The 10,640-nt window shown below is 36.8% G+C and overlaps 1 long non-coding RNA gene across 7 annotated transcripts; it reads left to right on the forward strand.

The window, feature by feature from the left end:
- The first annotated feature begins 1,320 nt into the window (after positions 1–1,320).
- LOC113310821 lies at positions 1,321–6,220 on the forward strand. Of its 7 annotated transcripts, none has more exons than XR_003341405.1 (4): positions 1,321–3,986; positions 4,323–4,428; positions 4,717–4,868; positions 5,212–6,220. It is a non-coding gene; the product is annotated as an uncharacterized LOC113310821 (long non-coding RNA). The 7 variants fall into 7 exon arrangements; XR_003341410.1 differs by having other exon boundaries at positions 4,806–4,868; XR_003341406.1 differs by having other exon boundaries at positions 1,321–3,747; positions 3,854–4,428.
- The last annotated feature ends 4,420 nt before the right edge of the window (positions 6,221–10,640 follow it).

Genomic DNA, 10,640 nt, shown 5'->3' on the forward strand with positions numbered 1-10,640 from the left:
TGTTGCTTCCATGTATATACCATTGTCACTTTTTCTTTGTACATGTCATTGTAAATGCCATCCTTGGCCCTGTGTGACTTAGTGCCCTGTCTGCCTAGAGCCTGCTTTACCTTGTCTGCCTGCACAGCTCCTGCTCTCCCTTTCCCTGCTGAGCACCTGCCCTTTGCACTGCTGTTGCTGCAACTGAGCTTGGCTCAGCTAAGACCAAAGTTTAGTTCATATCCAAGGCCCAGTTCACTACAAGCCCAAAGACTTCACAGTTAATCTCAAAGCCCATCTCATTACTAGGTTACCTAGCCCAGTTCAGTCCATCAAAGGCCCAAACTGCTTCACAGTTAATCAAAGCCCATCTTGCTCTTATTGTGAAAGCAAAAGCTTCAAAGTTATTCAAAGCCCATTGATATTCAAAACCCTTTGGTACTCAAAGCCCATTAGCAATTTAGAAACCCAAAATAGTTAGAAACTCCAAACACACCCAGTCTCTGTGGATCGACCCGTACTTGCACGAGCTACAACCGACGACCGTGCACTTGCGGTATTATTGTAGGCTCGTTTTTATTGCGCTTAATTTTCACGCTTTCCCGGGCCAACCAGTACCAACTCCACATTGTTTGAGACTACGTGCTAATGGTAAGCAGTGAAGCAAATACCTTTCGATTCATGGGAGTCAACCCATCAGATTTGTTCCCTGCACTCGATCTTTTACTTTTATTGTATTCTAAAATTTCCCGCCTTAATTTTTACACTGGATGACTCAATTACATTGAGGACAATGTAATGTTTAAGTGTGGGGGTGTGACACTTTCGTTAAGAATTTTTAATAAAAAAAAATGGTATGACCAGCTGTGTGGTCTAAAAAAAAATTAAAAAAAAAAAAGATGATCAGCTGTGTAGCGGGTCTTAAAAAAAAAAAAGATATCATTATGATTTTTAGGGTTATGACCAGCTTTGTAGCGGGTCTTGTGTATGGTATTTGTCATGACCAGCTGTGTAGCGGGTCTTGGTATGGTATTTCAAAATTTCATTTTATGACCAGCTGTGTAGCGGGTCTAACTCTCTTTTATGAAATGACCAGCTGTGTAGCGGGTTAATTATTTGTTTTGCTCGAGGACTAGCAAAATATAAGTGTAGGGGTGTTGATAAGCACGTAAGTGCCACATTTTATTCCCATATTTATATTAGATATGACTCGATATTTTGACTAATAATACTATTTTGGTGCTTTTGTAGAAATTACAAGCAAATTCAATCATCCAGATAATAAATTACTAATTTGGAAGTTAAACGGTGTTTGCGGTAACAGGGTCCAATGTTGCTTCTCAGTACTCAGTGCCAAAGAACCTTGAATGTGGGTGGCCTGGTATTGCTATATATCAGCACCTCTCAAGGCTCAAGCCATCTCACGCACGTTATGGAAAGCAAGGATTGTCACTGCGTGGCCTACTCTCCCACCCATCACATGTCGTTGTGAACCAATGGAACATCATCTCTTGTTCTTATAAACAACAGAGAGAAGCTTTGAGTCAGCTGCCATTACTTTTCATTCATGGTACGAGATGGAGACTTCAAGGGGGAATTTGGTTGCTTCTATGGTGTTTATTATAGGAGAATGAGATTAAATGGGTTGTGTGGACTGATTATGGAAAATGGTGTTGGTGGTTATCCAATGGAGTTGGTCGCAGGTGGAGATTGAATGAGAGTTTTGGTCTTAATTGTGACACGGGCGTGTATGAATGGGATTTTCAGGTCAAGAAAAATCTATAAACAAGGTTTCGAAATCAGTCTCGAACATGCCTTTAGCCGCACAGAAACTGCACTTCAGTTGCTCGAAGAATTGCCTGAAAGAAGATGGAATCAGTTTCTTAAACTGTTGGCAGTTGCATTCATGTTGAATGGAAGAAAGATGCGAGACAAGGAGCTGGTGATGCAACTGGACTGGTGGTTATGGTGAACTGGTAACCGCAGGAGAAGATGGAGGAGTTATGTTCGTTCCGTTTCGTTTGTGTTCTTTGACCAAGCTATGGTTGAGCAATGCAGTCGATCGATGGAGTAAGCAGCTTTGTTACTGCAGCTGTGTGCTCGAGTCTATTTGGGGTATGTTTGGTGAATTTGAATCAGTTCTTGGAGATGATGTTAATGGCTGCAGCTACGGATCTGTGGGGCTCCCATGTGATCAGAAATAGGTGCCTGGATTGTTTGCAGGAGACGATTGAATTGTAGTTCTGATTACGGGAAGGACTGGTAATGGGTTCTGAATTTTGTCGTGGCAGCAGTGGTCGTTGAAGCAAATATGGACAGGATAAGTGGTGTCTGAGATGGGTTTAAGCTGAGGTTCTTAACTGATAAAATACACACAGCAGGAGATGATGGAAGCGGTTTTGATCATTGTGAACTCTTAGGGCAGTCGACAGTGAAGATTGGCCGAATTCGACAGTGGTTTGGTCGAGTTTCTGCGCAAAGAAAACAACAAGAGCATTGAGCAGTTGTCGTTAATCATGGAGTCTGAATTTGGAAGGCAGAAGTTGGATGGATGGAATTAATTACAGATACAATAGGTTATTGATGGTACATGCATCGATTTCTTGAGATAATGAGAACTGGCCGCTCGTGGTGATGAATTTTCTTTCGGTATAAAGAACATCAAGGAAGGAAAGAACTTGAGGATCTTTGGCATGAATGGAGTTGACGTCGCTGGTGTTGTTTGCGTATACAACAAATGGGACGGAGATGACCAGGGAAGCATTGCTGCTGGCAGAGATGAGAATAATGGAGCTGTGAACATACCGACTGAAGAAGGGAGATGTTGATCACGATGGTAGCTGTATCGGTGATTAGCAAAGTTTAATGGTGGTCGCCGGCAATGGTTAGGAAGCAGAAAGTGGTGTCTTCTTTATCTTTATGCCGATGGAGTTCAGTGATGAGAAGACGAGATCAATTGCAGCCGATGAATGTGGAGTATATTGGCTGGATAATCGTGATTGATGCAAAGAGCCGTAAGAAGAAGAGACACCAGTCTGTTATGGTTGCAACGGGTGACTGGAGGTGCAAGTAACCGAGATTCAAGGAGTTGGTGTTGCTGCCATGTCATGGCAATGAACAACGAATTGGTCATTGATGCCGATAAGTGGATGGGCTGTTGGCTGTGTTGCGAAAAGTGGAGTCTGGTGGTTGTTTGCCAATGAAGAAGAACAACAAGCCTATCTGCTGTGAGCTAATGGAGCGACTGCAATGGGAACTCGGAGATTCAAATCGAGGTGCTGTTGAAATCAAGGTCGATGGCGAGGTCTCGTTGACTAAATAATTGCAGGCGAAGATGGAATGACTGGGCAGCATTACTTGAGATGCTGGAGTTGGTATTGGTGGAGGATAACAGTCGAGAACAAAACAAGAAGAACTGATGCTGTAGCCATTGGTTCATGGCTGTTGGGTCTAACGGAAGAGTTCACTGCCGATTGAGATTCTCGGGCGGAAATAAAATGGAAACTGGAGTTGGATGGTCAGGCGTGTATGTGAAAGTGAAACCTACTGCTAGACCCATTTTTTCATTATTTTCCACTCACAAACCCACGGGTTCGAAATTTCACGCGCTCACCCAATTTTTCCGAATAAATTCCTCCCAGACCATAATTTCCGAAATTGTGTTTTTTTTTTCGTTAATCCCAAACTGTCCTTCCAGATTCTTATTTCTTCGTTTTCTTCGCGAAACAGAGAGAAAGGCAAGAGAGAAGCTGCTGATTTTCTTTGCAAGTGATATTCTCTTTACATTTCAACTTTCAATTTTCCTTTCTAGGTTTTGTTCGATTTAAATTCTTCTCTTTTCGCTTTTATATATTTGCTTTTGTTGTTTTCTTAGGATTTTGAAGCACATGAGATTTTACACAGGGAAGGAGCTTTACAAACTTAAAGGCGATCTAGGATTCGTTTTTCTTTTTTTTCATTTGGCTTCAATTTTTATTTCGTTTATCGTTGGGGGTTTTATTGATCTGGTAAGGAATCTATATTTTTGTTGTGTTTTTGATTTTCATTTTAACAACTGAATCTCGTTGTGTATTAAGATCCTCTCTTCCTAAGGAATCTACAAACATAATGATATAGATTATTGCATGATAATAATCTCGATCAATTTTTACTTTAGAATTTGGATTTGTGTTTTTAATTTTTTTCTTGTATTTGAGAATTTGGAGTTCCAAATTTAGGGGTTTGGGGCATTTAACTGGCTTGCTCTTCCTAGTTATGCAACCTTAGAAATGGGTTTGAATCAAGGTTTACTGGTGAAGTCAAAAAAATTGGAATTAGGTGTTAATTTTGATCAATTTTGGCAGATGTGACAATGGTTTTATGTGAGCTTGAGTTTGTTATAAAGAGAGTGAAGATACCAACCATTCCGGATGGGAGCGTGATGGATTTGTTTCTAATAACGGTTACAAGGTTTGAAAACTAATCACTTTGATTGATCTTGTTCTTTCATATTGTATATAGAAAGAAAATTACAAGTGTAGTTAGAATGTTAGTATTGCTTTTACCTATCCAAGAACACTCATTTCGTACCCCGTTCAGAATTTCAAATAATAAATGAATGAATGAAAACAAAGAAGAAAATGAAATGTAACAAATGCTCGAGACATAGGTTCTGTTGTTTTGCATATTATATTGTAGTGTACTTACTCACTTTAAGAATGATAAGAACAAAATGCGTCCACATGTAATGGCATCTAGGATAGCTGGGCTAAGAGAACATTACAAACATGTTGAGAAGCTTATAAAAGAGCTTGGAGTCTTCACAACAGTTTATCTTTCTGGTGAAGATGCATGCCTTTATGATATGGACCCTGAGGAATTGGATCAACTTGCTCGCGACCATATCAGCGGTAAGTAATTTTCGGTTCAATTTTTATTTATTGATATGATTTAATGTTGGTTATGTTTTCGAGTTAAACTCAACTCTTCCTAGTAACAACATGATGATACAACAGCAGATTTTACATGACTTGTATAAGTAGAAGTTTGAGACTTAGACCAGTTTAAGTAGATGCAGAAAAAATTTACAAAAGGAAAGGAGAAGGAAATGGATCAAAACACACATCTTTTCCTATTCCATTCTTAATGTGGTAATTTTTTTTGCAAAATGTTTTTATGTCCATGGTGTGCTGGTCTGGACCTGTTCGAAGCCCCATGAACTGATGATTGTTAATTCTTTGTTTTTATTTATAGAAATGGAGCTCTTTCGAGTTTCGTACAACAACAATAAACGATGGAATTTGGGGAGTTTGTATGGCTTGGAAAAAAGGACTTAGAGATGGTTCTTATGAGAAAAAAGGACTTGAATAAGGAATTTGTAGCTTGGATAAGTGGCTGGTTCTTACTGTGAATTGTTGGTCTCGATCAAGAAATGATGTGCAGCGACAAAGTTAGGTTCCGAAATATGCTTAAATTGGCTAATGCAACATTGTTAATTGAATGATTTGGGAATTATGTGTTGCCTGAATTGACATACAGGGGTTTTGGAGTGAGATGGTCTAATTTGGAATTATTTGATTCGGTCGCAGAAAGTGCTTAGGAAGACAGAAATGAAAAGGTGGTATTGTTTCGTCCAAATTCCTATCTCATTTTTGTTTATTATTGCATTATTTACTGCGAACTGACAGGCTTCAAGGTACTGTCTATTTTTCCATGCCATTGCTTGTATATTTGTTTATAATGCTTAAAACATTTTCGATAACTAGTTTATGTTGTTAGACAGTAAGGAGGTTTGAGGGACCTCTGTTATTACCACGTACAACAAATGCAAATTTTTAGTTTAGTGCAGTTGTTAAGTTCAAGGTTGAGTGCAGATTGAGAACTGAATTTTTTCTTGCTGACTATAATGGTGGCTGGTAGTGACACTCTAACAGTTACTGCTCATGCCTTTGATTGTCTTTTTTATTTCATATTTTCTTAATATGCCGTTTTATGACCCAATGTTGTGTTGTGTTGTCGTTGCAGGGGATCAGGTGGAAAGAGAACATAGGGAGGCACACTTGAATTAAGAGATGACGATACGGTTAATCCAAACGATCCCAACCATGACAGTAATGAGATATAAAAGGTCCCCCTAGGAACGACAAATAGATTTTTTCATTTGATATGTTATTGTGTTGTGGATGACTTAGTCATTGTAGTTTTTATATTGTAATTGCAAGATTAGTCATTTTTTGCAATTAAAGAATTTTTTGCAAGTTAATATTTTTGTAGTGGCTGCATAATTTATTATGCAACTACAAAAATGTCTGCATAACCTGTTATGCATTAGAAAAAGGTTGCCGCACAGTCACATTTTTATTGGCACTGATATAAAAAGTGACCGCATGATCTGTTATGCAACTATAAAAGTTGTTGCATGATCTGTTATGCAACTATAAAAGTTGTTGCATGATCTGTTATGCATTTGAGAAAATTGGTGCATAACCTGTTATGCATCTGAGGAAATGGATGCATTATGTGTAAGCTTTTTCTAAACTAACTAAAAAAAGGTTGCTAAATTGGTGCATAATCTGTTATGCATCTGAGAAAATGGATGCATAATGCATTATGCGTAAGTTTCTTCTAAATTAACTAAAAAAGGTTGCATAACTCGTTAGGCAGCTACAAACATGGGTGCATGACCTATCATGCAGTCATTTTCTTGACTGTGTAGCGTACTTATGCAACCGCTGTTTTGTTAGCACTAAAAATAGAAAAAATTGCTTCATAATCTTTTAAACATAACAAGTAATGCAACCTAAAAATGACTGTGTAATCTGTTATGCAGCTGCGAAAGTGCTTGCATAGCTTGTTATACTTTCGAAAAATGGTTACATAATGTTATACAACCCATTTTTTTGTTCACGCTGAAATAGGAAAATGACTGCATAATCTATTATGCAGCAATAATAATGGATGCATTACTTCTTATGCACCCGAGATAATAGATGCATAAGCTATTATGCATCAGAAAAGATGGCTGCATAATTCATTTACGCTAGTTAACACTTAAATCAACAAAACAAAAAAAGTTGCATAACTTATTATGCAACTATAAAAATTACCGCATTACCTATTAGGATTTATGCAATCGAAAAAATGATTGTATAATTTGTTATTTATTAATTTATTTTTGTAGAAATGTTAATTTCTAGATTTATACATGTTTTTAGTGGTGCATAATCAAATTAGTGGATGCATGAACCATAATATGGTTGCACAATGCATTATGCGTCTTTTGCTGTGTCATGCATCATTTTTTTGTTAGAATGTTATTTTTTAAGCAAATACATCGTTTTAGTGGTTGCATAACTTAACTAGTGGATGCATAAACCAAAATATGGTTGCATAATTTGTTATGCATCTTTTGTAGTGTCTGCATAATATGTTATGCATCCTTTATGGTGGCTGCATAATGGTAATGTATCTAATTTTCGAAATTTTTCCCTAAAATGATAATCACTTCGTATTTTTTCGTAAAAAAATCAAATTTGATACTGTTGTTTATGCTCGTTTTGTAGAGCTCTTTAAAAGCTTTCCAACGAGATAAAATTTGTAAACATCCAAGGCACGGTTTTTTAGACGTGTTATATTCAAGTATGCATACCGATTATACCCCTGAAAAAATAGGACGCATAACGAGTTATGCAGACTCTTTACTAACCAGATAGAAAATCCAAAATTTCTTCCTTTTACACGTAAATATGTTAAGGGTAACTTTGTCTTGTTACTCTCTTTTTATAATTTTGAATAATTATGGGTGTCACGGTAGCTGAAAGATATTTTGGGCCTACCAATAAGAATAATATTTTTTTTGGGCCTTAGCCTAATTTTCCCTATGTGAAAAGAGATCGTATTGGACTGGGCCTTGGAATTATTTGGTTCGATTAGGAGTCTTTGGCAGAAGACCTATAAAAGAGAACGCAGACAGAAAATAGAAGGGGGAGGTTGCGGCAACGAGCTAAAACCAAGAAGGAGGCGCGGCGGAGAGCCGTGAACATGAGCTAGGGTTTGAGAAGTTTCATTGCCCATTTTTCAATTATTTTGGTTTAGCTAATTTTGATTTCAATTTGTTTTATGGTTTTTGGAGAAAGCCATGGCTAGCTAATCCATATTAGGGTTTAGATAGAAGCCAATTTAGTTTTATAAACTTTACGATGATATTTCTAATAATGATTCATTGATTAGTGATTTCTCTTCATATAGCTTGGTGTTTTATCGTTCATGTGATTTTCTAGATTATTTATGCTTTTGAATTGATATTTCGTGCTTCGGTTAAATCCCTAGACGAGGTATGCAAGGATAGATAGGTAATGCTTTAGGATCGCTACATTCGAAGCGAAGAAAGTTACAGCGGAGAAACTGTATTTTAGAATTTAATATAACATCTTCCGGGACATGAGATTGATTTCGAAATTTGTCTTGAGTGATAAATAGAGATTAGTAGAGTTTTATATGATTGAATTGGTGGAAATCGAAAACCCTAACAACCCTTTCTCATTTTTGTTACGTCTTTGTTATTTATTATTTCATTTTGTCCGAATTTCTGAAACCTCTCAAAAACATCATATTACGATTACTTAGTTTTTGGTATTAGTTGGTAGAGTATTTCACACTCCTCGTGGGAACGACCTGTACTTGCCATTGTTCTACTAGTTAGACACTGTGCACTTGCAGTATTTTATTGTGGGTTTTTCGAGCCTACCATTCATGTTCACCTTGATTTATCAAAAGACGGAATAAAACTTGTAGGATTTCTGTGGGAGACAGATTTATCTATTCAATAGTGAAAAGACGAGGGTACCCAAATATACCTTAATCTAAAACTTTTCCACCTATAAGTCCTTTCTCCGAAAGTGATTGTCTATGGACTGAGTCGAGACAATACAACTAATCGGTTCACACTTCGTGTGTTCGTCTATGGATACGAGATCGAGACAATACGACAACAAGATAACTTGTTTGATTGACTATGGATACAAGATCGAGACAATACAACAACGAAGTATGTTTACTTGATAAAAGGTTCGGACTTAACCAAACACAATAAGATTGCTATCAAGTAAATAGGAATTAACGTTTGTGTATTTTACTTCTAATTATAATAAAAAATTATAATTGCGGAAATAGAAAAGTAAAAGACACAGCAAGACTTTGTTAACGAGGAAACCGCAAATGCAAAAAAAAAAACGGGACCTTGTCCAGAATTGAATACTCTTAGGATTAAGCCGCTATACAAAATCTAAACCAACTTCGTATAGTTGAGACCAAGCAACTAAACCTATAGTTCACCTAGTTCCGTATGAATCCTTGCGCCTCCAACTTGCAATAAGTCACGCACTTGGAACAAATCCTTTGGTTCGTATTCCAAACAGTAAAGGAACAACAAATCTGTTTAGTAACAACTCTTTTCAATCAGTGTGATATGAGTTTGACAAAAGGCTCTTCCGTTTATCCCAATAAACTCCTTTGTTAGGTCCTTAGATCTATCCAATAATAATTACCAAAGTAATTGTCAAGATTTTGCAATCAATACTATGAATCACAAATAATTGTATTGATGTCGATCTACTCAACTAATCAATCAAATATATCACAAAGATAAATTGATTATAGTTGGATCCTTTTCCAGCCGAAACAAGTTTTGTGCACACCAAAGGTTATGAACCCAAATATCTTCTTTATCTTCAAATCTTCTTTGATCTTCAATAAACACCTGCACACAATCAACTTGAATCTCTTGTGATCAATCACACACAGAACAAAGTCTGTTAACAATGGATTATCACAAGACGTCTTTAGAACTACAAACAGTCTAAAGATCCCCGTCGAAACTTCGATCTAGTTTGAGTGAATCTTATATCAGAAGAGAAGATTCTCAAGCATAAACAAACTAGGTGCAATCAACGTTCAACAACCGTTAGTCAATCAAACAATCGAAAACTAATAATAAACTACAATTATCTAGTTTCCCACCAACGGTACTAATAAAGCTTCTCAATCCCAAAGAAGTCTTTAAACCGAGCGGTCGTAAGAGATTTCGCCTAATTAGGGTACTTTCCTCTCCGAATAGGCGGCTCCACCAATAACAACACAACTAGGTAGTTTTTCTAGCTCTGAGGATTAGTTTGCTTGAAATGCAAACTTCAATATTTATAGACCAAGGAAGTTTAGACACCAAGGAATTTCCAAAACCGAATATTCTCAAAGATATGCAATAAACACCAAATCGGTTTTCATATTTCCTGGAAATGCTCTGTCCAATTAATGACCGAAATCTCAGTAGAAAATCTCCAACTAGTAAATGCACATTATTAATTTTTATTTTCTAAAGATATGCATTTTAATTGCTGGAAATTAAAAGCATATAAAACTAAAAACCTTAATTAAAAGGTTCTCAATTTATTTCGATCCGGGATTCTCCTTTAGCTATTAAGGAATATCTTTGAACAATAAAAGATAAGAGTTACTGCACATGTTCAAAGTATGTCGACATCTTTACTTTGTAAATCCTTTTTCATATTTACTATCTTGGAACCGATTTGCCACACTTCCAAACAAGTTTAGAATTGGTTCATCTGACTTCCAAGAACTATGTGATTGATTATCCTATCATATCACCATTAATGGGTTTCACGGTT

Source organism: Papaver somniferum, chromosome 9 (assembly GCF_003573695.1).
Source record: "Papaver somniferum cultivar HN1 chromosome 9, ASM357369v1, whole genome shotgun sequence".
NCBI lineage: Eukaryota > Viridiplantae > Streptophyta > Magnoliopsida > Ranunculales > Papaveraceae > Papaver > Papaver somniferum.